This window comes from Coenobita brevimanus, chromosome 44 (assembly GCF_032717465.1).
Source record: "Coenobita brevimanus isolate Jiangsu-jjx chromosome 44, ASM3271746v2, whole genome shotgun sequence".
Lineage (NCBI taxonomy): Eukaryota > Metazoa > Arthropoda > Malacostraca > Decapoda > Coenobitidae > Coenobita > Coenobita brevimanus.
This window is the reverse complement of record NC_136997.1, coordinates 18,826,967-18,847,922: the sequence shown is the minus strand read 5'-3', so window position 1 is coordinate 18,847,922 and position 20,956 is coordinate 18,826,967. Positions and strand designations below refer to the sequence as shown.

Sequence of the window (20,956 nt, the reverse complement as noted above, 5' to 3'; positions counted from 1 at the left end):
TTCCACATAGTCCTTCTCATTTTTTTTCTTCTGTAAAAACTGATTGCAAATCTTATTTTGTGCTTCACAAATATCCTTCTCTTGTGTATAGGTGATTCCCTCGTCCGTAATGGATTGTATTCTATCTTTTACTTTGGTTTTGCTTCTGATGTAGCTGTAAAATAGCTTCGGCTGATCACTGCTTTTATTTATGATATCCTCCTCAAACTGTTTTGGGGCTTCCCTCCTTATTCTTGTATAATCATTTCTTGCCTATTTATAGTTGTTATATACCCTTTCACTATTGTGTCTTCTGTATCTATTTCACAACAAATCTGCTTCTTTGTGCTGTGAGATGTACTTCTGGACTCCTATTTCATAAAGTTCACAGAATTTTTTATATATACTATTTCAATCTTGTCCTCTAAGCTCCTTTTCCCAATCAGTTTCTAAGAAGTACTTCTTTAGGTCAAGATAGTTTCCCTTTTTATAGTTTAAGCCCATTTTGTAACTTTCATTTCTGTTAACTATGTCATATGCAATCATGAAGTTGCAATTTAGTACTGCATGGTCGTTTTTGCCGAATGGAGGGTGATATATTAAATTGTCAATATCGTTTTCTTGCCTAGTAAATATAAGATCTAGCATTGAGGGTACATCGAGTCCTCTTTTTCTGGTGGTTTCCCTTACATGTTGCGTCAGGAAAACTCCTGCACGAGATCCAGGAGCTTTTGGTCCCAACAGCTTTCTTGGCTGATTATATCTAGAGTATTCCAATTTATATTTGTATTAAAATCCCCAGTTAAAATTATTCTTTCTGATTTCTCTTCCATTCTATGTAGTAATGCTTTTAAACTCTGAATTGTACTCTCCGCCAATTCCTTATATTCGCCTCTTTCCCATGTGTTTGATTTAGGAGACATGTACAAATTGGCTACAATTACTTTCCCTTCAGATGTATTGATCTCTACTGCATTCCGTTCTACCTGTGAGGGTATATCTAGTTCTATTTCTTTAACTTTTAGATGTTTCTTAGTATTATAATTCCTCCTCCTTTGTTTAAGTTCCCATCTCTTCTTCATATATTGTTTTCCTCTAAGTTTAGAATGTCATTTGATATCCTTGGTGTTAATTTTATTTCATTTAGGCATATTATATGTGGTTCATTTTCTCTGATATAATCATTCATCTCTAATAATTTAGATACCATTCCATCCACATTTGAATACATCAACTTAATAATCTTGTTTATATACTTATCATTATTTGGTTCTACTACCTTCCTCCTTTTTATTCCCTCCTGTTTGTTACCACTTTCGTACCTGCAATCCAATTACCTTATAAAAAAAAAATGTATTCTACTCCTCTGATCTTTCCTCATTTTTTGTTTTTGCTTCCTCTCTCTTCTCTTTCAGTAATTCCAATTCCTCTTGTGTTAGGCATCTTTTTATCCATACATTTTTGAACTCCTCTTTTTCCATAAGATTCTTTGCATTTTTTATTATCTTCTTCACAGTGTTTACACTCTAGAAGGTTACCTTTGGGGGTCTTGACATGCTTCTCTCGTATTTCCCTAACCTTTTGTGTTCCTCTATGTCTTTACTACAGATTTCCTATGATACTTCTTTCAATATGCTCATTACATTTGAGATCTCCTTTTTGTCTCATGAGATCTTGTTTCTTACTTCTTCCTCTTCTATACCAGTGATTACTATAGATTTGTTGATGTCTGCTGAATCTCTGACTAATTTAGGATTGTTTTGGATTATTCTTTTCACTTCCTTTTTAATTCTTTTTTCTTCCACCCTTGTTTCTAAGTCTTTCTTTACTTTCACCATTTCAGCATATGTGGTTTCCACATCATTTTTGTTGCTTTGCACAGCTTCATTCACCTGTGTTGTCTTCTCCTCAATATCACTGCTCTGATCTATCAGACTGCTTACTTGCCAAATTGTCTCTGTATCATTTTTGAACTCTTCCATAACACTCTCGTGGTTTACTACAGTACTTGCCATTTCACTAATATTCCTCCTAAGTGAACCCAATTCTACTGTCAGTGTATCTATGGTTGTGTCTTTCTTGTTGACTTCCTTTCCTAATTTTTCTATTTCTCCCTTTTGCAACTGCATCTGTTTCTTAATTTCATCAATCTCATTTTGAAAAGCCATCTCTAGTCTGTGTACTCGTTCCATCAGTTTATTGTGAGTCTCCATTTCAACCAGTTCTTGGTAGAAATCATCATTCTGCATTCTACCTTTATCCTTTTTCTTTTTTTTCTTTTTTTTTCCAAATTTGCTTTACTAAAGTATGTGGTCATTATGCAGTACTAAAAGCACATATAGTACTTACATTCCCTGGAGCAGTTGTAGACTAAACAAACGATCAGCTGATTTAGCACATTCTTGCGCTACTTTGTTTTCATTACTGTTCGAACAAGTCTTACTTAAAACTTCTTTTTTATATTAGAATACCACTTAGTCTAACCTGGTACAGAGCTTGACTCATATATAGATACTGATTTAGGTAATGCCACTGGCCAAGTTGGCCAGGTATGGAGTGGTGTCGACGTGCGTCTGCTTCTCTCGGTGCCTCATGTGTGTGTGTGTGTGTGTGTGTGGTATAACTCCTCTAGGGTATTTGATGGATTGAGTTAAGCTTTCCAGGCCATTTCCCTTGTTCCCAGGAAGGTTTACTACTATACTAGTATACAATTTTCCCACCATGATTTTTAAGGGGTCATTTTCCCTAACCGATGAAAAATTCTCAGAAACAATGAAAGGAAGGTAGATATGGCTTTGATATGTTAGTACATGTTGTACAATGGACTCTCATCAGTAATGCGATATTTGGAGAGTGTGACCCCTAATGATTTTTGGGGATTCATCTGCCTCCCTACAATAAAAATGATCAGAAATAAGAGAAAGTGAATAAGTGCATTTTAACGAATCTTCTCATATCACTTCGTCTGAATACTTGATAATGTCCTTCTCTTGGATGTGGAAAATGGCAGATTGCCCTGGGAGGAAGGTAGAGTCCCGGAGGATTGGAAGTCAGGTATAATTATTCCCTTGTACAAAGGAAATGGGAAGAAAGAGGTGTGTGGTAATCATAGGGGCATCTGTCTTCTTAGTATAATAGGAAATGTGTATGGTAGGATACTTATTGACAGAGTTAGAGAAAGAACAGAGGAATTAGTTGGAGAAGAACAGGGAGGCATTGGGAAGGGAAGAGGTTGTGTAGATCAGATATTCATTCTTAGATCTTTAGTGGAAAAGTTTCTAGAGAAGGGAAAGAAATTGTATGTGGCTTTCATGGATTTTCTACAGGGTGGATAGACAAGGATTGTGGAAAGTATTAAGAATATATGGAGTAGATGGGAAGTTGTTGAATGCTGTGAAGAGTATGTATGATGGTGCAAAAGCTGTAGTACATGTGAATGGTGAACTGCGTGAATTTTTCTCTTTGAAGGTTGGGTTGAAACAGGGATGTGTCATGTCTCCATGGTTATTCAATCTGTACATGGATGGAGTAATAAAAGAGGTACAAGGTAGGGTAGTGGATGTTGGAGTGGCCCTGCTGACAGAGGGCAGTGATTGGAAACTCCCTGTACTGTTGTTTGCAGATGATACTGTGTTGTTGAGTGAAGATGAAGGAGAGCTGAAAGGCTTGGTGGATGTGTCTGGCAGAGTAAGAAACAGAATCTAAAAGTGAATGTAGGGAAGAGTAAAGTGATGGTCTTTGAGAGAAGTGAAGTCAGTGAATGTACAGCTAGGTTAGATGATGAGGAATTGGAAAATGTGAGTACGTTTAAGTACCCTGGGAGTGTGATGAGTAAGGACAGAGGTTTGGAGGGTGAAGTGCTTGAAAGGGTACAGCAGGGAAGAAAGGTTGCTGGTTCCTTGAAAGCAGTGATAAGAAGCAGGGAAGTGAGCATGGTAGTGAAAAAGTTACTACATGACAGTATTGTGATACCAATTCTAGTGTATGGAAGTGAAGCTTGGACGTTGCTGGAAGGACACAAGTCAAGAGTGAGAGCAGTGGAAATGAGTTATTTAAGAGGAGCCTGTGGAGTCACATGGAGAGACAGGCTGACAAATGAGGATATAAAGGAGCGTTGTGGTGTGGATGTGGATATGATAGGAAGCGTTAGGAGGAATACACTGAGGTTGTTTGGCCATGTGGAGAGGATGGAGGGTGAAAGACTGACGAAGAGAGTGTATGTGAGTGAGGTGAAGGGGGGAAGAGGGAGGGGGAGGCCGAGGATGAGATGGAGGGATGGGGTGGAGAGGTATATAAGAGAGGGGTGTGTGGGTTGGGAGCGGGGCAGTGAAATGGCGGGGTACAGGGCGGTGTGGAGGCTATTTGTTTGTGGCCACCCCGAACGGGATTGAGGCGTCTGGCAATAGATAGATAGATAGTCCTTCTCTTGTAAAACTTCGTAGCTATTTGTAGTGTGTCTTGTAGCTCTGTTATGCATATATTATATTCTTGGACGAGCGGTAGTTATAGGTGAGTAGTTTTGTAAGTAGGTAATCTTCGTTCCCTTTGTCATGCAATCACAGGAGAGGTAAAGATTAGTATGGGACTACTTTTATTTGTCTTGACAATATCAACAAAGTCTCTCACACACGAGTGAAGTATAGAATCCCGCTGTTACCTCCCACTGTCTCACTTTATCTCTCTCTGCCACCCTCTCGCCCCTGTTGGTAGCCTCCTTCTCACTTCTCCTCTTTCTTTCCGTGTATAAGAACTTCCATCATGTGGGCTACAATGATGTTGAAATGTTCTAGAAACTTGTTTGTGTGTATGTGTGTGTGTGTGTGTGTGTGTGTGTGTGTGTGTGTGTGTGTGTGTGTGTGTGTGTGAGTGTGTGTGTGGTCACGAAGTGCTGTTTGTGGAGTATTGTGCTGGTGTGAGACATTCCGGAGAGATGCTAACGTCACTTCCTCTGGCTCTTAGGTTTGACATTGACCTAACCTCTAGACTAGAATATGTATGTTGCTAGTTATTATGTAGTAAGCTATTTTACAGTCCTGACATCGCTCAGTCACGCGAGCTGGCGATCCTCCGACAGCATTTGCCAGTGACACACTCTAATCTATTATTACATAATATTGTATAGACTTAATATTCATGATAATATTGTACTGACCTAATAATAGTCTAGAAACATAATACATTTTAAACAAACTGCATACATAATTGAACAAATACACTATAGTTAAACTGATTATAGAATATTGTATAACATATTGTAAAATGTGTATATATAACAGACATATGCATTAAATTGTGCAATGGTAATACTCATTACATTACATATGGAGTTATCCCCTTAGTAATGTCTACAGAATGTAGTAACATTATATGAATTGTTACATAACTGTATTTTTTCTACATGATTGTATTGTAATTGTTACATATCATTTGTAGTTACATAACTGTAGCAACTGTAACACAACTGTAGTAACACTGAAATAATATTGTAGTAACATTGTAGTTATACAGAACTCTAGTAACATTGTATGAATTGTTCCATAACTGTATTGTTTCATAACAATTGTATTCTACATAAATGTATTGTAATTGTTACATATCGTGTGTAGTTACATAACTGCAGTAATGCAATCGTTTGTCGTTACATAATTGTAGTAATTGCAGTAATATTGTAGTAATTCCAGTCCTACCATCGCTAATCCGGTCATGCTGCTGTCGATGATAGTGATGATGTGCCCTGCCACTGGCTCGTGGAGAACAATAACTTGCTCTTTGTTTCACTCATAGAAGGAGTTTATGTTGTATTGTGTCATTTGTATTAACAGTTACACCTATTTTTGTTTGCTTGTTATGAGATCTTACTTTTTTTGTGTGTATTGATTTTCTACAGTTTGTTTTTCTTCGTTTGTCTACGCTTTTTCGGTGTCGTCCTAGATTGCAAAATTGCTGGCTGATTCCCTTGGGACCCCTTTTTAAAGCTTAGTTTATATTGCACAGATATTGAAAATGATACTATATAGCCCCATATTTTGTAATTTTATATAAAATAATATTTATACACTATATACTACATTAACTACATACACTCACTTGTTGTCATTTGTACGTATCGTGGACAGTATATGTGTCAGCACTGTGTGGAAATCTTTGTCTTCACGATTGTGTGGAAGATGTTCATTCTTGCTAACGTCATTTGTGTTGGCCATTTTTTTCCCTGATTTTCCATGTAACTTAATTTGTCTGTTTCCAATAGGCAGCTTTTAATAAATGTTTAATACAGTTCTTTTAATCGCTCACTGAGTAACCGTGATAGTATATATTCTTTATTACTTTGTGGATGTAATAATGTATAGTTGTATGCATGAAACACGTATTTTATGGAGGTGTACGTGGGAACACTCGTTGGTAGTAAATGCTATAAAACATACACAAGTGCTTGTGGGCCCTTCGGGCCCCTCGCACTTGCTCCTGCAGAAGGCTCTCGCATTTATATGCTGTTCTAGTGTAACGTTGTCACTTGAATTATTTTTTGCAGCTAACCAACTGATCATGTATTTGTAGCATTGGGAAAGGAACCTAAGTTGTCCAAACGCAAGATCGAAATACTTTAATTGTACCTTTGGGCAAAAAATTCTATGGAGACCCTATGCTGGGCGCCAGGAGTGGCGTTTTTTTGGGTCAAAATGTGATTGCTCACTAAATGTAGTAGAAGTTTTTCAACCGTGATGGGACCAAGTTTTTTCACATCAGCGAATTTTTTGCAATTTCTGTGCCAATTTTTGTGCGATTTGAATGTGTAGTTTCGGCTACCCCAAATACACACACACACACACACACACACACACACACACACACACACACACACAGCTACTGCTATAGTATATTAGATGATTATATACAGTGGAGAATATTTATTGTTGGTGCAAGTATTCAGTGGGTGAATTATGCAGATAACTGAAGCAGGTATGTGTACGTAAGTTGTGACTATACAGCACGTTTTATATGTTTGTGCAGGTGTTGTCTACCACTGTGTCTATTACTGTGTATTGTGTAAATGAAGTAACTATGTAACTCACTAATTTTTACCGTGGTGGGACTGGTGTGAGTGGTGGTGTCACACACGGGTTGATATAAGTGGTGTCGTCTCACCAAATATGCTCAGTGACGTCGACTTCCCACACTCTGGTAGCTGTGGTGAGTAAATGAGTACCAATGAGTAATATTGAGTAATGATGAGTTGGTGAGCGAAGACTCTGGATCAAGGCCACGTGGTATTTGATGCTGTCAGCACCCCTGCATCAGCACTGTGGTGGCGATGGAGGTGGAGGGCAGTTGGAGAGAAGGGTGGGGCTCTGGTGGTTGTTGCTGTGTTCTTGCATTTTGTTTGCTTGTTTTTTTTTCTCGATGTATTTTCTTGTGATTTACTCATTGGGGGATGAAGAATGTCGCTATTTGTAGGTGCGTGTAGAAGATTATAAAGACGACTTGTTACTTGTAGTTGATCGTAGATGGTTGTAGTCCGTTGGTTCGTCATAGAAATTGGAAGATTGTTTGTATCAATATTTTGTTAAACTACTGGCAAGGTGTTGTGTGACCTCTTCACCTCTACATCAGCGTGACGATCAGGGAGACGGAGAGGGGGTTGGAGAGAATACTGTTAGGAGCTGGTTGTGAGTTGTTGGTTGTAAGAGGTATTGTGTTTTCTATCTTGATAATGTAGAATTAGCTGTGGAACTGAAGCTGATCTTGGTTACAGTCTCGCCTGCTTCTGTAGAAATTCACTGTAGAACTGAACCTAATCTTGGTTAGAGTTTTGCTTGCATTTGTAGAAATTCACTGCAGATTCGTAGAGCGAGAGTTAACTCACAACCCACAACTACATCATCCCACCGTTGCCACCATATCTTGTAAAACTTCATAGCTTCTTGTAGTGTGTTTTTTAGATCAGTTATGCATATATTATACTCTTGGACGAGCGGTAGTTATACGTGAGAAGTTTTGTAATTAGATAATCTTCGTTCCCTTTGTCATGCAATCACAGGCGAGGTAAAGATTAGTATGGGACTATTTTTATTTGTCTTGACAATATCAACAAAGTCTCTCACACACGAGTAACGTATAGAGTCCCGCTGTTACCTCCCACTGTCTCACTTTATCTCTCTCTGCCACCCTCTCGCCCCTGTTGGTAGCCTCCTTCTCACTTCTCCTCTTTCTTTCCGTATATAAGACCTTTCATCACGTGGGCTACAATGATGTTGAAAATTTCTAGAAACCTGTGTGTGTGTATGTGTGTGTGTGCGTGGGCTATTGTGCTGGTGTGAGACATTCCGAAGAGATGCTAATGTCACTTCCTCTGGCCCTTAGTTTTGACATTAATCTCTAGACTGTATTATGTATGTTGCTAGTTTTTATGTAGCAAGATATTTTACAGTCCTGACACTTCACTATTATAACATTTACCACCAATATTCGTAGGGTGGTCAGCCCCCTTCCAAAATTTATGAAGGATACATGGCAGAAATAGTTTTGATATCTTAGTACATGTTGTACAGTACAATGGACGTAATGCAATATTTGGGGGCATGACCCGCACAATGATGGTTAGGGAGTCAGCCTCTTAATCTCAGAAATAAAAGCCATCTGGAAAAGGAGAAATATTTGAATGAAACTACCTAGGTAAAGTTCGTCTGGTTAATCCAGATGTCTTTCGCTATATACAATTTTCCAGCCCTGACTTCTAAGGGAGTCAGTCCCCCTCATCTAACTAAAAATTCTCAAAAATAGTGAAAGGAGGACAGATATGGCTCTGATATCTTAATACATATTGTACAATGGACTCTCATCTGCAGTGCAGTATTTGGTAAGCTTCATCTTCCAGTGACTCTTGGAGGGGTGGGGTCAATCCCTTCCGAGAAATAAAATGGTTCTGAAATAGGGGAAAGTGAGCACATGGATTCAAAGAAATCGACATATATATCGCAGGAGTAGGTATGCAGTTTCCTCGTTTGCTCTAAATGCACAAGAAAAAACTGCACATTGATATATGGGGAGTATGGCTTCCCCCTCCATGATTCTTGGAGTGGTCAGCCCCTAATAAAGAAAAATGAATCAGAAATAGGAGAAAGGTGTTAATAAAACTTTTCAGCCAAGTTTGTCGGGTTTCTTCGAAGGTTTTCCACTATACTCGTATTCAATTTCCAACCATGATATACTGAGGGTCACCCTTTTCACCAAATTAAAAAATCTTTAAAATGATGAAAGGAGGACAGATATGGCTTTAATATCTTAGTACATATTGTACAACGAACTCTTATCCGTCATGCGATATTTGGGGGTCAATTCCTCTCCCAAAAATAATAATAACCAGAAATATGGGACAATCTGAATGGCATTTCCCAGGTGAGCTCAATTGGTTACTGTTGAGTTCTTCCCCTACATAAAATTTTCCGACCATGAATTTTTGGGGTGGTCAACTGCTTTTAGCAAATTAAAAATTATCAAAGTGAAAGGTGGACAGATATGCCTTTGATATCTTAGTACATGTTGTACAATGAAGTCTCTTTCATACCATGAACTCACATCCCCACTGCGATATTTGAGGACCGTGACCCCCCCCCCCAGTGATGCTTGAAGGGGTCAAATCCCATCCCAAAACTAAAAGCGATCGGAAGTAGGGGATTTTAACGAGACCACCACACATATCGCAGGAGTGGATATGCAGTTTCCATGTTTTCTCTGAATGCCTGGGAAGAAACTACACATCTACTTTTATCATTATAATAATAATAATAATAATTATTATTATTATTATTATTATTTATTCTGGGTGCCAAGAGACGGTTTCACTCAACTCAGGAGAAACATTTCAAGATGGGTGAGTAAGATACAACCTTCGTTAATCTCTTCACTATTAAAGAATCCTCCTGAAACTGAATGAAATCATCTAGTGGCAGTTTAACCCACGTCGTCCCGTAGACGTACTTCCACGTCCTCACGTTTTGTCACTGCCAATCCCGTTGACGTACTTCAACGTCCTGCAATTGCAAGGTTCATAATTTCCACAATTTTCAAAATTCGCGCGAGATTTTCGATTCGCCCACGTACCCAAGCCTCCCCTACCTGCCGCCAGGCGGGCAGCGTCCCAGACCCCACGTGACCCGCGCTCGCCCTTGTCTCGGTCACTCACCTGTTAGCAGTGACCCAGGTCAGACATGGCGCGGAAAGGTCTCTCAGACGACGAAATTGCATCCACCCTAGAAGCCTTTACTGGAGATAGTGATTCTCCACTTGACGATGATGTGGTGGATCGCGATTACGTCCAGCCAGAGGAAGAAATAACAAGCAGTGATGAAGAGGTCCCTTCGCCCCGGAAAAAGCGGTACGTGACATACCGTAAGGCAAGGGAAGGCCAGCCTGCTCCCCAACCACATGCACGGCTATCTCTCCATCCCGAATCTGATGAGGATGAGGATGAGAATGATGAGGATGACGGCGGCTTAGGACGTGATATCGCCTCATGGTTGGGAAAAGAAAAAATATCACCCCGGGGATCAGAAGGTGGGGCGAGAAGACATATCAGGTATGGTGCAAGTCTTTTGTCTGGGGAAGTGGAAAGTGGTGTGGTGGGAGTGCTGGGTGAAAGGGAAAGTGGTGTGGCGGCAGCGCGGGGTGAAAGGGAAAGTGGTGTGGCGGGAGTGTGGGGTGAAGGGGAAAGTGGTGTGAGGGAGGCAGCACGAGCACGTGGTGCACGTAGGCCTAGGGGAGAGGAGATGGAGCCACTCCCAAACTTCCTCCCCACAGCCCCAGGATGTGGGGAAAGGAAGGAAAGGGAAGGGAAAGGGTAAAGGAAAAGGGAGAGGGAAGAGAAGTGCGAGTCATGAGAGGCGCCGCTCTCCACCTCCCCAACCTCCCCCACCACCCTCACCTCCCCACCCTGACGAAGGGGACGATGGGGACGTGGCTGGAGACGGTGGTGTCTCGTGGAACTGGGAGGATGGGAGTAATTTTACTCCCATCATTCACCCTTTCACTGAGGAGTGGCGGTCTGGTTGCACGGCTCCAGGTGTGCATGCGGGTTCGTCTAGGGTGGAATTTTTCCACTTGTTCTTTGGGGAGGCGTTTGTGGGGCGCATAGTGGAACAGACCAATATATTTTCACAAACACAGCGCCGTGAAAGTGAACGTTTAGGAACCACGAGCAGGCATTCCCAACAATATGACTATCCCGTTACAATTTCAGAGATGTTCTTATTTTTAGCCCTGGTTCTCTTGATGGGTGTAGTAAGGAAAAACCAAATTCCTGCCTACTGGACAACGGACCTAATGATCTTCACACCTTTCTTTGGAAAGGTGATGAGTCGTAATAGATTTCAGCATATTCTCGGCCGCCTCCACTTTTTTGATGCAGAAGATCCAGCCAATGCAAATAACACAGATAAAATGAGGAGAATTAGACTGGTATTTGATCATTTACGGGAAATGTTCCACTCCTCATTTTATCCTTACAGAGACCTCGTCATAGACGAAAGTCTTGTGTTGTGGAGAGGCAATATTTCCTTTAGGCAGTACATACCCAGCAAGAGACACCGTTTCGGGTTCAAGATCTTTGTTATGTGTGACTGTAAGACTGGTTATGTGCAAGACATAGTCTTGTACACGGGCGCACAGACAGATATAACAGAAGATCGTAGTATAGGACTCTCTGGGGCCGTGGTGAAGACAATGATAGAGGAGTACCTTCATCGTGGTCATGTGTTGTACCTGGACAACTGGTACACTAGCCCTCTTCTCGCTAGGTTCCTCCACCAACCTGACACCGGAGTCTGTGGTACAGTCAAGAGAAACCGTCGCCATATGGTCAAGATAGAGAGGAAACTTGACAAGAACGAGGTGGTTTTCTTCCAGGCCAATAACATCCTTGCCACCCTGTGGAACCACAACAGGGAAGTTTGCCTCCTATCAACTGTACACAGCCCCCTGATGCACCGCACAGACTCCGTGGATCACCATAGCGAGAGGAGGCGCAACGTCTGGAAACCCGAGTCTGTACTGGACTATAATCTGAACATGAGGCAAGTGGATCAGTCAGACTCGATGATTTCCAGTGCTGACTGTGCCAGGACCACGATGAAGTGGTACAAGAAACTCTTTTTCCACTTGCTCGACATCACGGTCCTGAACGCACACTACCTGCACGCCATGACCACCGGAGTATCCGAGACCTTTGAGGGGTTTGTGAGGGAGCTGGCACGTGAAATAATCGCCAAGCATGCCCAGGACAGACCCACACCGCACCTTTTGCACCCCCATGGCTGCCCGGACTCCCCTACGCCTCGCAGGACGCCACTATCCTAGCACAATCCCTTCCAACCCAAACCGTCGTAAACCCCAGCGCCGCTGCCATGTATGTAAGCACTTGACAGTCAGACCATCCACTCAGAGAAAAGACACAAGGTACGAGTGTGTCCAGTGCAATGTTGCGTTGTGCCTTCAGCCATGTTTCAAAGAGTACCTTAATTTCCTACACTACTGAAACTGTGTGGGATGGCGATATGACGCTCATTATAATGGTAAGGCCAGTCAGTAGGTGCTAAGTCATATATAAAGTTGAAACGGGTGTAATGTTTTCAGGAAAGTAATGTATAAGTTGAGAAATAGTGTAAGTTGAAAGAAGTGATATCAAAACTACACCCACTGTGTAAATCTGCAAAAATATGACGCTCAGTATAACACTCTGGTCAGTAAATATGTGATAGCAAGAATATAAAGTGGAAACGGGTGTAATGTTAGCATGAATAAAACGTATAAGTTGAAAAATAGTGTAAGTTGTAATAATTAATGTCGCGAGTACACCCACTGTGTAAATCTGCGAAAATATTACGCTCAGTAGAATACATTCTGGTCAGTAAGTATGTGATAGGAATTATAGAAAGTGGAAAAGGTTGTAATGTTAGTAGTAAGGTAATTTATAAGTTGAATACTAGTGTAAGATGAAACAAATGATATCGCGATAACACTCACTGTGTAAGTATGCGATAATATGATGCTTAGTTGAATCGTAAGGTCTGAAATTATGTGATATCAATTAAATCAAGTGTAAACATGTGCAATGTTAGTGGAGAATTATTATATAAGTACAAAAATAGGTTGTAAGTTGAAATAGTAGTCATAGCGACTTCACCGTGTGTGTTATTATGCGCTATTATTAAGCTAAATATTTACGTAAGGCCTGAAACTATCTCAAAACAGTTCTCTAAAGTTGAAAAGTGTATAATGTTATTAGGAAAGTATTATGTAAGTAGAAAAAACACAATACGAGTTGAAACAACAGTCACAGCGAGTTCACTCACTACGTAAATAAGTGCTAACATTACGATAAATGTTATCGAAAAGCCTGTGAATACGTAAAAACAGTTCAATAAAATGTAAAATGGTATAATGTTATTGTAGATGTATTATGTAAGTAGAAAATATGAGATGTATTATGTAAGTAGAAAATATGATATGTATCATGATTCTGGAATGTTAGCGATTCATCGTGACCAGTCTGCCCGATTTTGCTCGTTTCGCACGATGGTACAATGCTTATTTCAGCTCTATTTTTGTATAAAATCCAATTTACTCTTTTATCACATGTTTTTATGTTTGTAATAAATACATATGTACTTACTTTCATTGGTTTCCCAGACTTATAATACCATAGAAAACGTTAGAGGCTCAGACCACCTACAGAGAACACGGTGCCAGGTGTGACCAAGGCATACCTGTTTAGGGCACTTATGGACCCCGGGGAACAATTTCTTCATGACTGACCATTGTTTCTGACCAAAAGCGAAAGTTTTAGCAAAAAAAAATTTGGGTCCAAAAATGGTCGGGATTGGGGGGTACCAGTGGTGAAAAAGTGGTCGGGACGGGGCGGGTTAATTAAAATGAAGAATGGTCATCGTGCTACATGAGTTAATTACAGGACGACAATTTCTAAACGTGGGGCGGGATTCTCAAAGGTACTTACTACGAGTTGTTGTCGTATCTCAGGTTGGTTCTGGGGGGATGGTCAAGGACATAAATTTTCCCTGTCTTGTATTGTTTTCATGCCTCCAGTTCTCCCCACAAAGACAGATTACAACTATGATAGTGACTCGATTGTAGTATTCCAGTATCCCTCCCTCCCCCCCTGCCTCATATCCCTGCACATTATAGAGACAGAATAAAAGAGTGGAAGAAAAAAAAAAAAGCCTTACAAACACTGTCCTAACGATTAAATGAATGTGTATGATCACATCGTTCAGCGGCAATAACTAACCGGTAATATACGGTAATCCTCTAATAGTGACAACTCTCATGTTCTATTCCAGGTAACGCCAGAGGATTTTATTCAGCTAAGAGTGAGTCACAGGAACCTGAATGTTAATGTTAATTCCAATAGCTCCCTCGTAATCACATCACCACTTGTCCTGAGTATGGGCTATCACCAGAGGATTTTGTTCAGTCAAGTTAAGGGTGGGTCATGGCAGCCTCAGTGCTAATATATTAATGACTGGTTATATGGAAGGCACATCAGACTTCACCCAACCACATTCAGTTTGAGAAATTATCTGTAGAAATTTCTGTTTTAAATGTCAGCTGAATTATTGTTAAAAGCATTGCCTACAACCTGTTTCTTATCACTGCTCTCAAGGAACCTGCAACCTTTCTTCCCTGCTGTTCCATTTCAAGCACTTCACCCTCCAAACCTCCATCCTTACTCATCACACTACCCATTAAACGTACTCATTTTCCAATTTCTCACCATCCTCTGCATGAATAATGTAGAGAAGGGTATCAACCAGAAATACCAAAAATTAAATACCTAAAGATGAGATGTTACGTAACTTCCATAACCGACGAAAACGCAAGCCTTGGAGACAGCAAGGAATCATTTAGAATGATACACTCACCCCTGTTAACCCCTATAGGACGGCTGACACACTTATAATTTATTTTGGTTACCATCACAAGATTGAAGGATTAACTGCCATGCCCACACATCTTAAACAACACAAGCCACACCCATACAAACCTTAAACAACACAAGCCACACCCACAAACACTGTGACCTTATGGTTCCTTTTGTTATGCATGCATTGTTGTTGTTAATACCTTCAGGCTTATGACTTATTATTTTAATATTCTTGTTACCAACAGACAATTTATACATCCATTCAGTTCGATGACTTGTATATTTTTGCTGCCACCAGATGGTTTTATTCCATTTAGGAAAGACCTCTAATAGTGAAGGGAATAATGAGGGCCATGTTTAACCCCGCCCCCACTTTGAAAAATCCCTCGAAAACAACATAATATTGTCCCGGAAATGCAATAATAAATTGTAAAATTAGTCATGGAAGCCAGGTATTTGAATCCGTCTGAACTATGCCATCTTTCTTGTTGATTGTTTTGTATTTATGGGAAATGCCTTCGTTTTCTCTTCGTCGTGGCGACTTTAATTTCACTTCTTGATTCTTCCACGGTAAACATTTTTTTTTTTTTTAATCTTAGCTCCGTTTAAAGAAGAATCGATGTATAAATTTCTGTGTTTTATGCAGACATCCAAATTTCATCATATGAATGTTACGTAATACGAGTATCCCACGACCACACTCACAAATGTTCAGTGCTGCAGAATTTATCGATCTTCATTGACGCATCGCCACAAAGGAGGTGAGATATAATGCTTGTCGCAGATTATCACTATCTCACTAACTAATTTTCTAAACTTTCTTGAAGAAAGAGGTCCAGGCCTTAGGGAAGGGGTGCTAGGAGACGAAATTTTGCTCACCAAGATACCTTGCTCCCCTACCACCAGCCAGATTTCAGGCAGGGTAGAATCCCTAAAGGTTGCTTCTCGGGGGGGGGGGGGCGGTGACACCCGGGTATCGCACCTGAAACCATTTGACATGGTCAGTTTTATACCAAGGAAGAGGATTTTAGGCACAGTGGAAGAGTTTTACTTGCGCCAGGGAATGACTATGATGGGGTCCCTGAAACCCTCCCACTAACAGGAGGGGGGGGCATCATTGGTCTCGGCCAAAGTTGTTATGCATGGCCATGGTTTTTAAGCAAAAAAATATATATATAAATATATAAACATTGCATATTGATAGATGTTTACCCAGGCCACGTTTCGGGAATGTGGACCCACCGAGGGTCGTGCCTCATGAGGTAAGGGAAGGTCCAGGGGGTCCTGGTAAAGCCATTAAGCATGGCCATCGTTTGTAACCTAGGAGTATGATTTTTTTTTAATTGATTGACATTCACACCGACCACGTTTTAGGCAAGGTGGGACTCCCATTACCACCCCTCATAGGACGGACTACCCCCAGGGGAAACAAAGCCATAGTTTTTACGTAGGCAGTCGAAATTTTGTACAACAGTAGACCTTCAGCCGGATCAAAGTTTATTGAAGGTGGGACCCCCGGGGATTGCCCCTCCGCCCTACCCGCGAAAAAAGGTATTTCTTTCCCCTTACAATGCTGCGGGGGTGGGTGCAGCTAACAAAGCGTCCTTTTTCGTGTTGTGGTCTCTTCCATCTTCCTCCCAATCATGAAGGTTACGAACAAAGAGAACACCTGACTTGAAAGTCCATATTCGGCAACGACCTTTCTCCCCACGTTACGCCATCCCCTCTAGCATAATCCTGCACCTTATTTCCCCATATTGTTATCGGTCTCCCTCTTATCCTTCCTTTCACATCACTCACACAGTCTCCTATAGTTCGTCCATTGTAACTTCGCATATAGGCCGTAATATGTCATAGTTATAGATATGTAATAGTTATAGGCACTAGTATATATCTCATATCACAACATGCAGTATATAGTGTCTGCTGGAGATATACACAGCTTCTCTCTAGGATGTCAGTCCACATGATTTATATCAACAATCATGTTGTCTCAGACCATCAAGAATGTCATAACACATAATGTATCTCAATCTTTTTTTTTAGTTCAGACGATACAAGAAGTCCATGATACGAGGTTAGCCAGATTGAGCCAACAATATGACGTCATGGAAACTAACCATGGAAATCTACCAGACAAATTTCGGAGGGCATAGAGAGCCCGAGAGAACTATTGAGGGCAGAAATTAGGAGATAGAATAGCTAGGAGGTTTGCCGTCATGCTACGTTACGCTGTCAGTCACATCTCGATATAACTGTATACAATAAACTCCATAACCCAAAAGTGCCTATAACTTACCTCATCAACGTTACAAGATAAACAGAGAGGCCAGTGAGACCAAGCGGCATCTACCCCACAACAAGCTTTCCATTGCCTCACGATTTTATCAATAGCGTCCCATGTTAATCTCCACTTCCTGAGCCACAATTGTTTACAAGGGTAGCACTATCAACACTGGTGGCTGCTGCGATCTTCGATACAGCTACCATACACCTACAATCTCTCTCTCTCTCTCTCTCTCTCTCTCCATCTAATTAACACCTCGGCTACGTCTACCAACATAGGTGGCAAGCGTAAACAACAGTGGGAAAAGAAGATTGAAGTGTAGTGGTAACGAAGCGAAATGAAGCGGTGAAAGAAGAAAAAAGAAGCCTTCTACAGTTATCTACAAGCAATAGTTCTACGACACAATCAACTACGATCAGCGATCTACTATCTACTTAGCTACGACCTACAACAATCATCTAGGTTTTATCACCTCTACAATCAACATAACAAGCAATAGTCTTTACAAGTTACAAAGAAAAAGAGGAGTGAGATAAAGTAAGGAATTTGAGCAAGGAAAGAACAGGGAGTGTGGAACGAGGAAGCAACTTGCAATGATGGTGTTTTGGACATGAGGAGCTATGTTAAGCGCAGCTCGTCACCATCACTACCTCCTCCTCCACCATCTCCTTCACCACCAGCATCTTAACCACCACAATGGATTGCAGTGTTGGACCCTTCATTGATGACAAGAGGAAGCTGACGACACCATAAAAAGCTCTTTGCTTACCTACCTACTGTACATACCTACCTACCGACGACCCAGTGGGTGGGCCTGGTGCTGACGAGAGCAAACAAAACCCTGAGCTGACCATCACCACCTGTCTATCTATCTATCTATAGCCCGACGACCTAATCCCGCAAAGGGTGGCCGCAGACAAAACGCTTCCAAGTCGCTCTGTCACCCACCATTTGACTTCCCTCCCCTCAACTCACTACCCCTTCCCTCATATACCTCTCAACTCCATCCCTCCACCTCATCCTCGATCTTCCCCTCCCTCTCCCTCCCTCCATCTCTTCTACATACACTCTTTTAGTCAGTCTTTCATTCTCCATTCTCTCCACATGTCCAGACCACCTCAGTTTATTTCCCCTAATCTTCTCAACCACATCCACCCCACAATATATAATGAGAGAGATCGTTTTTGAGGGCTCCAACATGCTTGCATGCATTGGCTTTGGTCACCTAATGGCAGCTCTCCGTGCTGCTCGATCTCTGGCGGCTTCCTAATTCAGTTCCTTATCCCTGAGGGCACACTCAGTGACCTCATCCTAGGTTTTTTCTGTCTGTCTCTCACAACCCTACCCTAACATTAACACTTCTCACTTTCTCACCCAGTTATCATCCCCCATCCTCTCCACATGCCCAAACCATCTCAATCTACTTTTCCTCATCGCAACATCAGTACACTCCAGTCCTATCCTATCCCCAACTCTTCCATTGTAAACCTAGCCCCCCCAGGCCTCACACTCGGGGACACACTGCACATTTTCCTAATCGTTATCATTTCTGTGCGGTTGAGCCTGTGAATATACTCTTCCTTTACTGCCCAAGTCTCACTACCTTACAGCATTACACTCCTAACACATGCTGCATACAAAGATCCCTTAACATGGAGGGAGAGCCCTATCAGTGTCAGGAGAGGCAACACAGCTCCCTGAACTTCTTCCAATCACTCCTCACTGTAGTCATAGAGCAAGCTCCAGCCCCACCTCCAGCACATAACTGTTCCACACACTGAAGAGACTCAGCAGCAAGTTCAATTCTTTCATGCCTGACAATCTCCACCTGCTCTCCCCAACACACCGCACACATGAAATCAACAATACCTCGCTGTCTACTTCTAATACCACCATATCTCTTATACACTTGTTCATTACAGACACTGCACAATATTGATATTACTTCCCATGCCCTGGCGACAAATCGCACGTGGCCATTCTCCCTCTTTCTTGACAGTACCGCCACCAGCTCTAGATACCATCACTTTTGTTTCATCAGCATTTACTCTTAAGCTCTTGTGCCCCATACCTTCTCTCCACTTCCTAAATCTTTCATTACTTTCATTCGCTGCAATCAACATCAAATCATCATCATACAACATCTCCCAAGGGTGTCCATTTCTGAAGTCACGTTAGAGGGTTTCAAGTACCAAGATAAACAACAAGGGGCTGAAAAGTGACCCCTGGTGCACACCAACATTCACGGAAAACTCATCACTTAAATCTCCATTCACCCTTACCTGGGTGCGAACACCAACATACAAGGCCATAACCACCCTAACCAGCCACTCCTCGATCCCGAGCATTCTCTTTGCTGACTTCACCACCTCTCTAGGGACTCAGTCAAAGGTCTTCTCCAAATCAACAAAAAACAAAGAACAGTTCCTTTTTTTTAATCCAATATATATATTTTTTAAGTTGTCGAACAATGAAAATGACATCAGTTGTCACTTTGCCTGGCATAAACCCAAATTGCATCTCGTCAATATATACTTTTTCTATTTGCTGTACCTTCTAGAACGCTCACCATTACCTTCATTGTATATATATATATGTATATATATATATATATATATATATATATATATATATACAGTATATATATATTTATATTTATATATATATATATATATATATATATATATATATATATATATATATATATATGGGCATACCACGTTGAGTACACCGCTTCCCGTCCGATCAGCGAAGTTAAGCAACGTTGGGTCTGGTTAGTACTTGGATGGGTGACACCAGATGATGTTGGCATTCCCATGTGTCAAGTGGGGTTGGTGGAGGATAAGTGCCCCTCGCTGTAAAACAGTTAACTCTAAGCCCTTGGCCACCCCGTTTTGGATACATGGCGTCTGGCAATGAATGAAAATGAAAATATATATATATATTTATATATATATATATATTTATATTTATATCAGCCGTTAACCTTATGGGGCTTGTCTTCTGCTATCCCTCATGAAACTTCCAAAATGGTTTAGACAACATGAATTGCTATTTTTATCATGCAATGACAGCCATTACTTTCTCGCTCACCATCATCACCGTCATTATTTCTCAGATAAGACGAGCAACACTGCAACCAAGAAATGCATGTTGCTTATCCTTCCGGCTATGGTTTCCAAAGCAGGCAAGATGGGAAGACAGTCATCACCATCATTACTACCATTACCACAAGGAAATTATTATAACGTATCACTGGATCAGGTGCAGTTCATTTCTGAAGGAATGACACATACACACACACACACACACACACACTCGCGCGTGTGCGCGTATTTAGAGAAAAGGTCAAAGGAAGGTCGTACGCAGTTTATCAAGTATTTATTAAAGGACAAAAACAAATGACGAGGATACCTCGGGTAAGGCCACGTCCACACCAAACTTGCATGCGTGGCCGGTTGCGAGCAGGACATGAGAGTCACTGTAGCCCACAGAAGTACTAGCTTGCATCCACCCTCCTTCAGTAAAGCCACTTAAATGGATTATTGTCATACAAATTCACAGCCACATCTGCCCTTGCTAGAAAGTTTTTGGTGTGGAGTGGGAGGATGAAATGAGGCAGGGTGGAGGGAGTGCTGGACTGAGGCACAGATGAGGAAAGGTTGGGGAGTGACATGGTGGTGGGTGGGACAATGAGAGGCAAGGTGGAGAGAGTACTAGGGAGAGGCAGAGTGGAGGAAGTGCTGGAATGAGCC

At 41.3% G+C, this 20,956-nt stretch overlaps 1 pseudogene; it reads left to right on the top strand.

Annotated features, from left to right (window-relative positions):
• Positions 1-19,904: 19,904 nt before the first annotated feature.
• LOC145398224 (5S ribosomal RNA) lies at positions 19,905-20,024 on the top strand (annotated as a pseudogene).
• Positions 20,025-20,956: the final 932 nt, after the last annotated feature.